Source organism: Dromaius novaehollandiae, chromosome 10 (assembly GCF_036370855.1).
Source record: "Dromaius novaehollandiae isolate bDroNov1 chromosome 10, bDroNov1.hap1, whole genome shotgun sequence".
NCBI lineage: Eukaryota > Metazoa > Chordata > Aves > Casuariiformes > Dromaiidae > Dromaius > Dromaius novaehollandiae.
This window is the reverse complement of record NC_088107.1, coordinates 19,769,476-19,785,252: the sequence shown is the minus strand read 5'-3', so window position 1 is coordinate 19,785,252 and position 15,777 is coordinate 19,769,476. Positions and strand designations below refer to the sequence as shown.

General features: G+C 37.2%; 1 protein-coding gene across 2 annotated transcripts in view; it reads left to right on the top strand.

Moving 5' to 3' along the window:
- RORA (RAR related orphan receptor A) overlaps positions 1-15,777 on the top strand; it is a 396,655-nt gene that overhangs the window by 171,525 nt on the left and 209,353 nt on the right. The window lies entirely within an intron of this gene.

Genomic DNA, 15,777 nt, shown 5'->3' with positions numbered 1-15,777 from the left:
ATCCTATTACCAAAATATTAATTATTTCTGGGCCATCTGTTAAAACTGTCTTCAGGGGAGATTGTGAAATTTTTTCCTTTTTTCAACATAATTTAGCACTGAAAAGTCTTGGACTCATTTATACACATTCTTTTAGTATTTAGCAGGTAGTTTGTACTGCCTACAGTTGTCTCAAAGAAGATCAGGCCCATCGATGAGCGACAGAGAAGATATCCTTGAAGGCAGGTTTTTCACAATTTGCCCAATGAGTCTTTTAGTCAAACTTCATTAAAAAATATCCATATGTTCCTGTGAATAATTCCTTCTCACCATGCAGCAGAGAAACATCAAGCTTATATCTATAGCTTCTGCTTTGGGAAATGCATTTTGCCTTTTAAACAGTTGGCCCAACAGGAAGATGTCACATCTGTGTTTATTAAGGTGCAAGGGGAAGGACAGAATTCATGGCACTGTGAAAATAATGTACTCCCTACTTCTCCTTTTAATTTCATTAGTAACCCCACACCTCAATATGAAAGAAAGGCAGCTTATTAATCTGCTATTGAATGATTCTTTGTTAGTGTACTAGAAGGATCATAATGTGAAACACCAAGGATAAGCATTAAAAAAAAAAAAAAAAAGGTGTGCGGCTTGAAAGGGTTAGTGTATAAGTTGAGACGTACTGATTTTTTTAAATCATATATGAAAGTAATCTACAGCAGGAGAATTTGGCTATCCTGAATATAGGAAAGGCCCCAAATCTTTTCCTACTAAAAAGGACAGTATGTTGAACATCATACTCCCTGAAAAATGGCTTACTTGGAAGATGGATTTTCACTGTGCTAGCAGTGGTTCACTTCGGTTTGTTTTAGTTTTCCTTTGTGGTATTGACACAGTTAGCTCTAGTTAGGGACACCTGATCATGTGGTCTGTGCATTCCAGGACAGATGTGCAAACATGATAAGTTGTAGAATGAACTCATGCCTACAGTACTTTTTTGGAGAAAAATTAATTCTTCACCACACGGTGCTTGGTAACATAAATCTGACATCTAAAATATGACCTGTCTGCAAAATTTTGGGTGTATATTTCACACCAAGTACAAAGCAAAATGCTGAGTGTTTCTAGTTTATGGATTGCTCAAGTGGAACAGTGACATTTCTCTGATTAACTTGGCTTCAGTACCAAATTATCGTGACCTCATGTTGAGAAATGGATTCCTCTTTCTGGAATACAGCCAACATGTGTGAAAAGATGCCCTTGTCCAGAAATACAAGCTATCAGAAATCATTAGAAAACATGCAGAGATTTGAGATGACACACTTTGTCTCAAAAACTCGCATAGACTGCTGGAGCCTTAAACAGTTTCACTGTCATGGAGGGAATGATTGCGTTCTTATTAGTGCTTGACGCAAAAGGAGTTCCTGGTGAGGGATGGACCAAAAAAAGTATGAAGGCTTCTTTTGGATGGCTGTTTTGGTCCATATCACATTATTTGACATCCAGATTACTGTCTGGATGTTACTTTATGCATCAGTTCAGATACTGAAATATATAAGAATGAGAAAGAATTTGGAATAAATATTTCAGAAGATCCCTTCAAACACAAACCTTTATTTATAAAATTGAGTGGACCAATTTCATCGCTAGTCTTAGTGTTCTTTCTTTTGCCCTGCTCATTCAAAACTTGCCTTACCCTGACCAGAACAAAGCAAGAATTTACTTTGTCTTTTTACAGTGGTTGCCTGTGAAGTGATAGTGATGAATTTTTTTTAATGCTTCCTTTCATGTAGTATTATCTTCTATATATATCTGTATGCCTCTGTAACCTCATCATTAGAGGCTCAGCTGTTTATTCTGTGAACAGAACAGCTGTAGTATGTCAGTGCGTCAAGAAAGCATCTTTTCTTTAGTCGTCTGAGAATAAATATTTGATTGTCTTTACATTATAAGATGGCCTCAAATACCCAGTCATCAAATGTAAAACGGATAAGCATTAGTGTCTTGTGAATTAAAAAGAAAAAAAAGGAGAAATGTGATTCAGCTAATTATTCTGTGCCATTCATAGCTACTATTAGGAAACCACAAAATCTGTCCTTAATCTCTAATGGAACAGTCAATTAGTTCATTCTGCAGCTGTAAGGTTACATGGGATCAAGGAAAAAGCACTTGAGATGAACTAATATTACATTTGTTTAGAGATACTTTTCTCCCTTTACTAGTAATTACTTCCCAGTTCATTGAGTCAGTCCATAAACTATTAATTACGTAGGGCATATAAAGACTGATAACAGTGGACAGGGATTGTAATTCAGCCCGGTTGGGGAAGGAATGGGAGTTAAGCAGAGAAGTTTTCTATGACAGAAAACACCAAAGGTTTGTGTCTCACACAAGGCTCTCTTTTCTCTTCTTGTTCAGCCTAAGGAATGTATCTAGGTGAAAAAGAGGTGGAGGGCATGAAAAATGTCTTCGTGAGGTGTAGTTGATAAATGGTGTTGTGCATAGTTTGGATGGCTGTGGTCCCTTAAAGCAAGTGGTGTTCATAAAGCAGATAATATATCATGTAGAACTAGGCTTCTAGTACTACGGACTTTGTATTGTGAAGTGAATAATAGCTACAGCTTGCTAGGGCAGCGGTTCAATGCAGGTCACGTATTTAGAGCACATTGCACTTGAGAGCTGAACTCAAAAGGTTAGCAGCAGACTACGTGAAATCTGCTTGAGTGGCCTTGAACGATGTTGGATCAAAACTCCGAGCTCTTACTGTCAAAAAAACTTTTCCCGTTACAGCTCTATGCTTCTCAAAACAGCATAGAGTGAATATTATCAAGATATGTATCAGACTGACAAACATCCCAGATTGTTCCATCCTTACAAGTCGCTGCTTCTGGGAGCATCATAACAAGGACAGGCAGTATTCCAACAGCTCAGATATCGTATCTGATGTTTTCTGAAAAGTCATTAAAAACATAGTATAACCATATAGGAATAGTGACTTCCATAGGTAAATTATTACCCATCCTACCCATGGAACCTTAGTGGTTTGAGAGTGCCCTGTGGTTCTTTATCCATTTGTTTTATTTTTAAACTATCGGTTTTATAGCAGAATGTCTCAGTCTTCCTAGTTTTGCTTTGTTGAAAATAACTCAGGGTGCAGAAATTGACTGCTTCTACAGAGTTAATTTGACAGGAATGTCTAGTCTTGTATTCTATTATAGTGTCAAGGTTGCAATGAGTACCTGCATGCTTATCATTTCCCTTGTCTAATCACATAATTACCTTGGTCTAATTTTGAAGGTAGCCAAGTACAGCAGGAAAAAAAGGAAATTTTGGAGTGCATATTGCTGCCTCTGAGGACAGAAAACTGTTTTGATTTTAAAGACAAAAATAAATAGTGTTTGCTTATGGATCTGTACGACTAAGTTTTTATAATGTAGAATTATTTGGCAGCAATAAAGTTTGGTTAATGAAGCTACCGTATTAAAAAAGAAATTAATGGAAATGTTGGAGTGCCTTTCACTGTCCTGGTCACAAAGCTATTGGCTTCCATTTTATAATGGTAGCACTGAAAATTAAGAACAAAAGCATGAAAAACCAACCAAAACCTAATAATACTCAAGCTTACCTTGTTAGTATCATAAATAAAAATATCTTAAATTGTAGTAACAAATACTTTAACCAGGTAACAATTTTTCTCTTTCTTAGTGTTTTTAGTATGCTTTATTGTTTTCAAAGACTGAAGGCTGCATCTGAGTGGATTTTATAAGAAGAGATAATTTTATGGTAACTTATAATGAAAATACGTATTTCTCCCTCAGCAGCAAAAAACTTTTCTGAAGAATAAAATGATTCAATGACTTGAGAATATTTTGAACCAAAACAAATGAGGAATCAGTTGACATTCTCTGAACATGAGCATTCAGTATTTGAAATGTATTTCCAAAATGAGTTTGGAGAATGTTCTGGGGAGATTAGCCAAAGTAACGAGTTTGGACAGACAAGTGTCAATGTATTACAAACAGGGTATAATTTCATCACGTTCATACAAGAACCTACGCAGAATGTACTTTACAACATGTATAGAGACTGCTGTTCCCCTTCCACAAACTGTGCATATTATAGTAGATGTCATACTTGACATTGCATAAATAAACGTGAAAAATACCTGTTTGTAAAAGGGCACTTATGCCATACCTGTGGGAAAGGGCTCATGGTTTGTAGCAAGTATGATGCTGTATGCTGCTCAAAAATGGAATGTTTTCTGTCTTGTTAAAAATGTCTTAATTCTTTACATCTCTGTAGTGGCTTTCATCCAAGGAATACAGTATAGCCAAATTTCAGCCAAAGAACTTAAAATATATTAATTAGTTTAGTCTTGCAGTATCTTTTTAATTTCATACGTATAGATTAAAGAAATGCTATACATGCTACTGAAGTGCAGCACTCTGAGGTGGAATGTGGTAACTGAAACATTTAAGCATTTTTACTTTTCAAACAAAAGCTATTCTTGTTCTCCTACGTATTTTTGTTTCAGTTTAAATCATGCTGTGAGCAGTATTTATCTGAGCGCATTATTTCAAAACCTGCATGTTTCTAGAGTGGGCCTGCATAACTCATCTTTAAAATACTTGAATAGTGCAATGCCATTGGGGATGCTTTGCTTGAATAATCTAGGCAATAATAACTGAATTTGAGAGGAGCAAGGCTTGTGCATAAGGCCTGTTCAGTAGATAATTTCTTCATCTACACATGGTGCAATAAATTGAGCAGACCAAAAGCAAGGAAATTCTGTGGAAACTTGTTCCATTTTTTGTATTTTCACTAACAATAAGAGGTGGATTTTGTTGATTCTAAATACTAATGTTTGATTCTCAGCAGGTAACTCACTAACCAGCAGACAGTTTCCAACTACTGTCATTTCTCAAGCAAAGATCTGATCCTGCGTTTGGTTGTATCTAGGCAGATCGGTTCGACCTTTCTGAGCCCCATAGTCTTCTGCCTGAGATAAACTGCAGTGTGTAGTCTCAGTACTTCTAAAATCTGGAGCCCAAAAGGCTGAATTTCATTAAATAGTAATAATGTTTGACCTACTTAAATTAAAGGTATATGGGCTTATGTGCTTTTTTTTTTTTTTTTTTTTTTTAAGCACATGCCTGCTCAAATGTTTAGAGAATTCAGATATGACTTTATAGCCTTTCTTTTCTTTCCCTTATCTTGCTTGCTATGACTGAGGGAATGTTTTCTGATACTGGCTGTTGTACCAGTTGACCCAGTAGTCAGGACGGTTCATATAGAATTACAGATCTGCAGCTAAGTAGGTTTGGCCGATGTATGGTAACAAGTACAGGCTCTGTATCTTAAAATTAGCTGGATTTGTTGAACCAGGAGCTTCACAGGCCATCAGTAGAGAACATTGACTATTACTTCTTAGTAAAATTTAATATGAGAGGCTTATTTCATTTGGAAAATCAGTCACAGCAGCACACGCAGCACGCTCTTTGGCTTCTGAGAACGACACTGTAAAATAGATGCCAAAGGATATACCATTATTGAAGCAGTGAGTTGCTGGTTCTGGCTTGGCTGGGCTTTGCACGCAGCAAGGAGACAATGCCGTCAGAAGTCTTACCTGGTTGTAATGTGAAGTGATTAAATATTCCCCACTGGTTGCTAGTTTCTGGCTAAATAAGTATGCTGGGCTCATTTCTTATTTCTCCTCAACTAGCCGTACATCCATTTTCACCTGCCTGAAACCTTTTACAGGTCCAGGGACAAATAAATCACTTTTAGTATATTCCCAGGATAGTTTCAACTAAAAAAAGGATATCAACATGAAGGACAATTGCAGTGTTGAGCTGTCATCTAGTCCCCACAGGTACCATGAAAAATTACAGCCAATAAAATAACATTTTTCAAAGTGTGACACTACCCTTAAATTTATCTTCTTCAGTAAATGGGTTCTAGAGAGAATTTCAGTCCACTTGAGTACAAACTATTCTTCAAGCACTCAGTAATAGATTATAGATGAATTGCATTATTAATTTATAATAGAATAATTGTTTTGCTTCAACAGTCACTTTCAGCAGCTCAGGCAGTAATTTTCTCTGCTTTTTATCATCTTAAAGATATTTCTCATAATGAAAAAATATGAAAAAGTTGAGTATTTGTTTAAAGCTGTCAAAAACCATGAAATTCAGTATTAAAACAGATAGAAATAGAAGTCTTAAATCAGCCTGTTGTAAGTAAGTGAATGGTCACTGTTGCAAATCTGCCATTGATTGTCCCTTAAAGAAGACCGCATCAGTTAGAAACCTCATGGTGCTGGCCAGCCTAATGATTGAGAGACTTCATTTTTATACCAGCTTTCTAGATCTTCAGCTTTAATGTAGATTTAGTGCGAGTTTTAAGCAGTGTTGCTTAAATGTGGTTAAAAAATAAATAAAGGCAAAGTATCTGAAAGTCCTAGAATTTGAAAATGACTGTTATTTAGGCACTATTTATGAATGTGTATCCCTTGATAATTATCTCTTGTAAGCCAAGAGCATCATTAACATTAAAAGAATTTGTACTCCCACAAGGAGAGGTGAATAGGCTGCTCTGTTAGGATCTATTGTGTAAACAGGCTGAAAGCAACTAGAGAGCTTATTTTTGTCCTACTCTATATTATGGTTTTCCTAATGGACTGCAATGGATAGATTGTCAGTCTCTTCTCTTTCTTACACATCTCTTTATTTTAGACAGGGTTGCAATCTTGTGTGTAAATTGCCTGCTAAAGACCTCTTTGAATGAATTTTTTGAGAGAAACTAATGACTACTTTCATACTGTTACAGTCCTTCAAGTCAGGGGTATTCCATCATTGTTTACTGTGAGGGTCATTAGCAGAGCAGATCATTGTAGCTCTTAAGATATTGCTTTGCCAGTCTTGCTGCTACTCAAATGCCCAATTCTGCATCCCAGAAATAGATAGAAATCAGCATATTAAATTTTGGATGCTTACTGTGGGGCTGAATATCTTCATGAAAGTAGTAATGGAGTAGCTTGCTCTAATATTCAATAAAATATGTCCGAGTCAAGAAGGGAAACATATATTAGTGCCACTGTTACATTGGTGTGTTACTGAGATCTTAGGTAAACTGCTGTACTTCAAGTATGACCATTATAACTACTAAGCACATGCTGATGGTAACCCTTTACGGCCAATCTCTCCCTCATTTCTGAGAGGCAACGGCAACCACAACAAAGTGAGGAAGAGAGCAAAGCCTAATAAAGGAAAGAGATGTGACAGTGAGCTGAGCATTACAACATACTGCAGTGTTCAGCAAAATGGAAGCGCACATTAGAATGGTTTATGTCTACAAACTGAGTAGTTCGAGTTTCAGTACAGAAAAAAGAATTTACGGTATTTTAGAAGCATACAAGTATTTTCAAGTGTTGTAAGAAATCTAGAGATGCCGTCTGTCTCTGCCCCATCTTTTATTTATAGTCCTTTTCTCTGAGTTTTTTCCTATTCAGAGCAAAAACTTAAATAGTTGGTTTTATTATTATAACCATCTAGCCATTTTTATTATTTTAGTCCTACGACAGGCATAATAACACTGTTATTAATGAAATATGGTATTACAAAAAGACAGTTTGGGTTTTTTCCTCATGCGATAGTGCAAGATATTCACCTATTAGGAAGGATGAATAATGTGAGGGGTCTTGAAATAGAATTTTGTAGTGGAACTCCTGTATCCCTTGGGTCTGACCAAATCAAACTCTGCTGACCATCTTGGAAAGCTGCCAGGTGTTCATGTTCTTCCCAACTTTCAGGAAGAAAACAGTTGGAGGGAGAGAGCACCTCTGTAGAAGGTTGCACGCACTGTGCAGAACACCAGCAGGGATCTCATGGTGCAGTTAGATATCATGGGAATGGAGGATGTGAAATAGTGTGAAGAGCACAGACTAATCTGCTAGAGATTAATTTGTAAAATAAATAACTACTGTATTGAGCACACAGGATGGAAAGCCAGTTTTGCTTAAAAAATAACAATAGAATATTATGAAAACATTATAATGATTTATAGTTACTTTATAGCTATAGATTTATGCCCAATCCTTTCTGGACCCTCGGGACAACATTTAAAATTGTCCTTCATTTCGTAAATGGCCAAGTATTACAGAAATTTCACTTTAATCAGAATTCATCTGTTGGTCCTTTGGAGTCAGATAAATTCTGAAGAGTCAGATGTTTTGTACTGTAGTATATTTAGAAACCCTTTATATTGGCTTAATTGCTGTATGCAGTAATTCAGTCATTCACTAAAGAATCATCATAGAGCCTCAGAACAAATTCATTTAAGGAGTCGTTGCTTTGCAAGTTCTCAGCTGCATAGCGCCGTTTGCACCAGACCATCCCTGTAACATACTGTCTTCATTATAGCATTTCATTGTATTTGCTGTCTTTGCAGTTGGGATTGGATTATGTACGGGCAAAAGCAATTTTCTTTTGGCTGTCCCCAACAGGCCTACATTTCAGCCTTCGTGGAGGCAGATGTCTAAAACTTGTGGTCTAAAGGCATTAAAGTACAGATGCTGCTGGTTGCAGCTATCTGAGATGCACTCTGCAGTGAAGAAGGCTCCTTCCTGAAGCTATTTATGCAGTGAATTTAAAGTTGTACTTAATTTTTTTTTCTTAGCGTATTGGTACGATTTTCTTTAATGTCAGCTGAAGTATTTAATTTTATGCCACCATATTCTCATCCAGATCATTTCTTCCATTCAAATGTATTTCCATGTGAATATACTATAGATTAAATAATATAATGCAGTAGTGTATTCTTGCTTTAAATTATCTTTGGGACTTTTTCTCTTATAGCTCTACTCTAAGCTTTTATCATTCCTTGAAACTCTGCTGCCCTATGGATAATGCTTAAATAGATATTGTTAGGAAGATCTGCCAGGTGGAGAGCAAACTGATAATAATACCTTGTTCGTACATAGCACATTTCAGCAGTTTTACAAGTGACTTTATGAAGTAGTTCAGCATTTTAGATTAAGTGATCAAGGCATAGAAGGATGATGTGACTTGATTATGGCAGATCAAGGAGAAGAACCAGTCTTCTGGATCCTGGTACATTGCTCTAATTTTTCTTGCTGCCTAGACAAGTAGAGCATGCAAATTAAGCTGTTTCTTTAGAGGAACTCTCTAATTGTTTCTCTAATTCTTTTTCCAAGCCATTATTCTACTAACTTTTTATTAGGATAAGGATTTTATAAAATACTGTAGAAAGCCAGAGTAGTTCTTTCCGCTGTTAAGCTATGATATTAGATGCTTCAAAGGATTTAGGTGATGTTTAGTCCATATCATTGGACAGTGGTCATGAGTCCTTGTCGCTTCACTGGCAAAGGAATTTTGGTATTGCCCAGTGTTCTGTAGTCTGTATGTACATGCTGATCTAGCAAGATGTAGTTCTGCACAATGCCAAAACAGGTGTCTTATTTCTGTAGCTTTGAAGGTACCTACTTCCCTCTTCATATTCTTTTTCTCTTCTATCTGAAATGCCTCTTCTGTCTCTGAACTAGTAAAGATGGTAATTCCCTATTACAGGAACCCTGCAGCAAGGGGGTCTCCTTATTAGATTGGTGTTGCCCCTTAAGGATTTTGTTTTATCCATGGTATTTGTGCCGTCATGGTTTCACATCATGTTTTTTAGCGTGATGTCATTGATAAAAAGTCACTCATACTCTGTCCTGCTTCTGTTACTTAGGCTAATAAATTTGTCTTACTGCCCTGCTTTGCAGTCAACATAAGTCTGTCAAACTTGTGCGGAGTAGGAGGGAAGCGTGTGATCTGATAGGCTTTTGAACCATGACAATTCAGGAAGTTTGTCTGTACACTCTGTGAACTCTGGCTGAGGATATTAAATTGCTGTATCATGAAAAAGCAGTGTACAAGAGCAAGCCATTTGCTACCAGGGCTCTGTCATTCCTACGCTGGGAATGTTAACAGGTTGTGGCTCCCATTAACACAGGAGAATATTAGCACAATGGTAGGGCTACGTCATTGTTAAAACCATTGTTCTTCTCCAGCCTCACAGGAGGAGAAACAAGGAAACCGAATGCTACTTCCAGTTACTAAAATCAAGAAAAATGTAGAGCATTTCAGATTTGGGAATGAGGAGGACAAAAGCTGGGCCTGCAGGGCTGTATGGCAGCCAGGATAAGGGAGAGAAATAGAGGGGCACACTGCACACAGGGGAAGGTGTAAAGAAAGAAACATACAAAGTGCTTTGCAGGAGAAACCAGGCTTAGGAAGAGGGATTCCGGAGTCCTCGGAAGACTCTAGGCTATATCCAGAGAATGCTCAAGAATGCCAGTGTGACAGAAACGTGTATGTATGTTCATTATTAGGAATGGAGAAGTACTTGAATATTGCAACCTGTACTAGCTAAACATTGCTAGGTAATGCCCTATTTCATAGGACCCTAACAAAGTGTCTGTATTTGCTTCAGCTGTCTCTTGTCCCTGAAAAGGTGAGCCATTAATCCAGGATTTGCATAAGTTCAGAGCTCTGGGAGGGGGTGTGCGTGAGCCGTGGAGGACTCTGTGTTCTGTTTCTTAGGAGAAATAAATAGCTTGGCAATTTGGTTTGGTGCTATGGAGAGATGATAACATCTGTGCATGCCCAGGAATGTGCCAGAGAGGTCTAGGAAATAAATGTGTATTGCAATGCCTTTGGGCTGTCGGCTGTTTAGGAACGTGTGTTACCAGTGTTACCAGACCCTGGTGTTTACGTAGTGCAGGTGTAAATGGTTACACAGAACTGGAGTAAAAGCATATTGGTGCAAAAGAGGATGACTTTTTGTGGGACCAATATGTCAAGGCCCCTTGTCAAATTTTTCGTGTGTTGGTTTACGTAGTGTCGTTTCATCATACAACATATATAGGCAAACACAGGAGTTCATATTTTAGGAAATTACTTCAAGAATTATGAAGCCAGAATAGTATCATTGAAGCAAGTCATCAAAATGTGGTGAAATATGGAATTATAATAAGCTTGGAAAACAAATCAAAGAGTTTGTTTGTTTGTTTGTTTGTTTTTCTTATGGTGTTGGTAGAAAAAAGCAAAAGGGATCTCTCCATGAAAAGTTACTGCCAGTACCTTGTTTTCTGTTTACCTTATGTTTCAAACCTCCCCTCATATGCATGAAAGGAGTTCCTTTTGAAATTACTTTACCATCAACTTCTTTGTAAGTACTACTCATCTTAGTTTTGCTTTTAAGCACAAGTTAATTGCACCGTAGTTGTCATCACATTTCAGCCTATTGCACTGCACAAAATTGTTGGTTGGACAGGTCACCTGTTTTCAGTTTCCCAAGCTATATTCAGAGGCCATGTCTGTTTTCTATTTGGCTGAACTGTAGTATATTTTCATGCTGAAATAATGCCACTGTTGCTATTAGAAATAAATAGCAATGGTACAAAGCAAATAGAGTACAGTATATATGTCAATACTGAGTTACAGAGTAAACTGCTTGTTAGAACTGAAAGCCAAACTTATTTCCTTGTCTTTGAAAATATTGTAGCAGAATATTGACCAACATGTGACATGGATACAAACTGACCTAAGAGCGTGGTTCTAATAAGGCTTCAAATTTTTACCCTAGCACCCATTTTTGCTGATTAGCCATGATTTCACTTTGACATTAAGTGACCACGCGTGCAGGATTTAGAAGGAATGCTAGTCTTTTCTTAACACCTGTAGCAGGTTAAGGTTGCTTAAGGCCCCTAAGTCCAGGGAAAGTATCCTCTCTGCATTTTTAGTGGAGAAACCTGAACTACAGACATGAACTGATCCAAAGTGATGTGGCCTTCAGTTAATGCTGTATGTGTCTATAGCTCAGCTGGAAGAAAACTCGTATCTGTTTTAGTCTTTTCTGGGTTTTTTTTTGTTTGTTTGTTTTAAAACTCTTAAAAACATCATGTTTGCTACAAGTTGTGAGCATTCTCAAAGACAGTTTCTGCAGAGTGGCTGATGTGCAAGGATCTGTTTGTGTATTCGAACCCTCAGTTTCAAGCCAAAGTGTAAATAATTAAACACCATCAGTAAAGCTTCATGGTGCAAAGTATTTTCATCCACTCCTTTCTATGGGTGAAAGACAGGACAGAAACAAAAGCCAACAAGTAGTTGAGGGCTCTGCACAGTTAAATGCATCTGGACAAAAGCCAAATCCTGCTGTGCATTTCTTGTAAAGCTATAAACAATCTGAACATAATGTTATCACCACTTGTTTCAGGCAGCGTTATTTTGTGTGTGTGTGATGAAAATATTCCAGAGGATCCTAATTAAGGAATAATAGGAGGCATGCCGAGTTTACAAGGCAAGCATACCAAGTGGATAAACTGTGAGGGGAACTCAGGTTATTACTGAATAAAATAGATTGCTTAGAAGCGTTGGAATTTCTTTCATAAAAATTGTTCCCACCGAGTGCAAGTGTGTTGAGATATGTGGTTGAAGGCACTTTGAAATGGCTTCAGCTTATGCTGAAGTCAGTCTTCAGAAGTGAAAAGCATGCCAGTAAAGCTGTAATGGACAAGTTCAGTTCTAGTGCATTTTTTTTCTTTTTTTCTAAAAAGCTAGGTACTATTTCAACAAAGAACCTTCTGAACAATGAATTTGGTTGTTATGAACACTCCATCAGAAATACACAGTAAGTCAAAGCAGAAGAAACACCACTGAGGACTTGTGACTGGTTTTCTACTGAGTCCGGTGTACAAGTCACTTAAGTCTAATGATTAGTGCTATCAAGTTCTGCAAACTGGGAAACAAGACAACCTAACTTAAAATATATCAATTGGTGATGTGTGCTGGTGTGGCAAGTCTGAACATAGTTCTGACCGTCTAAGGATCTGAGGAGCCACACTGTCTGGTGATTTTTTTTTTCTCTAATTTGTTTGCAAAAATAAACCAAAGAGTTAAGTCATTAAATAATGAAGAGACACACTTGTCCTTTTGTATTTATTGCGTCCTAAATGCTATATCAAATTTCTTTATCTAAGTAGACTGATACAGTCATCTTGAGTATAAAAATACTTTTAGCTTGATATTTGATGTTCTCCCTAATTGCTCTTCATATCGCACATCAGCTTGGATAAACAGAAGTGCATTGCCTGTGCGCACAATGCATTTAGTAACCTGTTACTGTTTCCCAGATACAATAATGTAATGGAAAGTGATGGAAAGACTCATTAAAATACTGAGTGACCTTTGAGAGCTGATATGTTCTGCTTTATATGGACATCTTTGTCACATGTTCATACATGATACATTTATGTAAAATGTACAGATATGCATATGCTTTTTTGGGGCTTAGATTATTGGAGTTGATTGTTCTGAATAGCTGAACATTTTTGCAATAACTTACTGGGGAGAAAAGGGTGAATAATTAAAATATGTATTTGATTTTATTTTCCTATGACACTGAGATTTTCTGGTAATAGTTTGCATGTAATTTCTTAAGTTTTCTAAACTTTCATGTGCAGCCTTTTTTGTGATAAAAATATAAACGCATGTGTTAAATACAGTTACTGAGCCTGTGCAATGACAATTGGCTTTGGAGGAGCTCTTCTTCATCTCCTCATACAACATAAAAGGAGAAGCAGGAGTTCATAAAGTGTTGTTGTTTTCCTTTGATACAACTTGCTTGAGGGAGCAGAGAGGAATGTGAAAAACAGGTGTCTTACAGATTTCACCAGACATTCTCATTATATTCTGTTGGCTCAACAGATGAGTTCCAGACAGCCATAAAACTTAACTGTTTACAGCAGTGATCTAGCTCAGAAAGACCACTGCACTGAAGATGACCATATTCTGTGCCGGGTGAGTCTGGATACGGTAGTATGAAAAGATCTTCAGAAATAGTTTTCTTCTTGCACTGATGACAGGGTTAAATGTTTTAGTCTATAGTGGCTTTTTACTCAAGTGTGTGTTATCTTTGTAACCTACTCTTCATGAAGGAAAAAATATAGTTGTAATCTATTGTGTGAAATAGTGATCGTTGTTTGGTTTTAAGCTACTCTTTGTAGAAGCAGAGTCTTATGCAGATTTTACGTGCGTGACATAAAGGGAATGGGAATGGCGCAGAAGAAGACAATCTCCTTTGTGGCTGCAAAAAATACGGGGCATCTCTGGGCAGTGTTGTGTATATGGACCTAATAAAGAATTCCTTAAATCTTTCTGTTACACCGTAGAGTAAACCTGAAACTACATGAAATGAAGTCTTCGACATACCATCCACATACACCGCAGGGAAAAAGAGCGAATTGGAAATATATTGGTGGCCTAGATGTCAGTTCATTGCTAGACCATCAGTAGAATGAATGTTTTCAGTTCTGGTTTGGTTTGAGAAATCGCTTTCCTTCCTTGTGTATAAGACCAGTGTTTGTGATCTTCAGTGCAAATATCTTGCCAGAGCAATACATAGAACAATCAGTGTCGTGTGTATTGTGTTTCTACTGCAAGTATGGAATGCATAAACATCTTGCAAGAATATTTTTTCAGTACAAGCACCGTTATTATCATGGCCAACCAGTAGGTAGAAGTGCATCAAGCACACAACCCCTGTGGATATCATAAGTTACAGAGCATGGAGCCTATTTCTAGTAATTCTGCTCCAGTAAAATAGAATGTGGTCCCTTGGGGGCTGTGGTTTGGAGCACAGTAAACTGCTTGTTTTCCGTGTGCTTCTGAGGAGGGATCTGTTTTACATTTACAGTAGTACCTGATGCAACTCTTGTTCCCTGTTTGCTTATTCATGTCCTTTGCTGGACTTGAAGGGGATATAAGCACACACTTAAAAACTGGTGAGGAACTGTTGCATCTTTCAGAAATCCTACTGTGTTCAATTACTATTTAAAACAACAGTAACCAGCGACATACCATTGAATGATATGCCATAACATACAATGAAAAAAACAAGAAACCAGTACTGTATGGATCCTTTAAATCTTTGTTCAGTGTTAATTTTTGTCTGTCTTTGTCAAAATATAATACATTTTTATGTGGTTATCCAAGAGACTGTCAGACCGCAATTCTTTAATATTTTGCTTCAAAAGTTACTGCTCCCCACATCACTAATTTTGCATTATGAATTTAATGTTTACACATTTATTTAATAGTATTGTTATAGATTCCATGAATTACTTTTGGGAGAAAGTGTTTGTGGGTGTGAGAAGTATGTGGGTGCTTCCATGTGTGAGGTCAAGATTGTTATTGAGATTACTTACATCTATTACATATGGATATTGTGCATGCAAAGCAGAAATGTGGGGGTGTGTGACGGTTAAAAATCTGTCTGCTTTCAGAGTGCTGCTAGCTTACGCTCAGCAAAAACCACTGATTTCTAGTTCTCAGGGCAGTGTGGAAATCGTGTCTCAGATTAGCTTTCCATGGGTTTGGTTATTTCTGTGGGACTCAGATTAACTCCAAAATTCTGATGTACCTCAGGCCCTTAGCTTTGTGTATGCAAGACTCAAAAGCTTTACATATTTTCTGTAAATCGCCTCAGAATCATTAGAGATCAGCTCTTACTTTTTCAGGTTTGTGAATCACCATGGCTTCAGGTTTATGATGATGTGTTAAAGCAAGAAAGCTAGTATAATTATGGACACCACAGACTATCTCTAAGTTCTACTCTTCTCCATTTAAATTCATTGCCATTCTGTACTTGTAACACGAAACTCAGTCCTACACATGGTATGCTTGATTCTCGTTAGGGCTTTATAGAAGGGGGAGCGTTGAAGCTTGCCGTAGCAGGGAA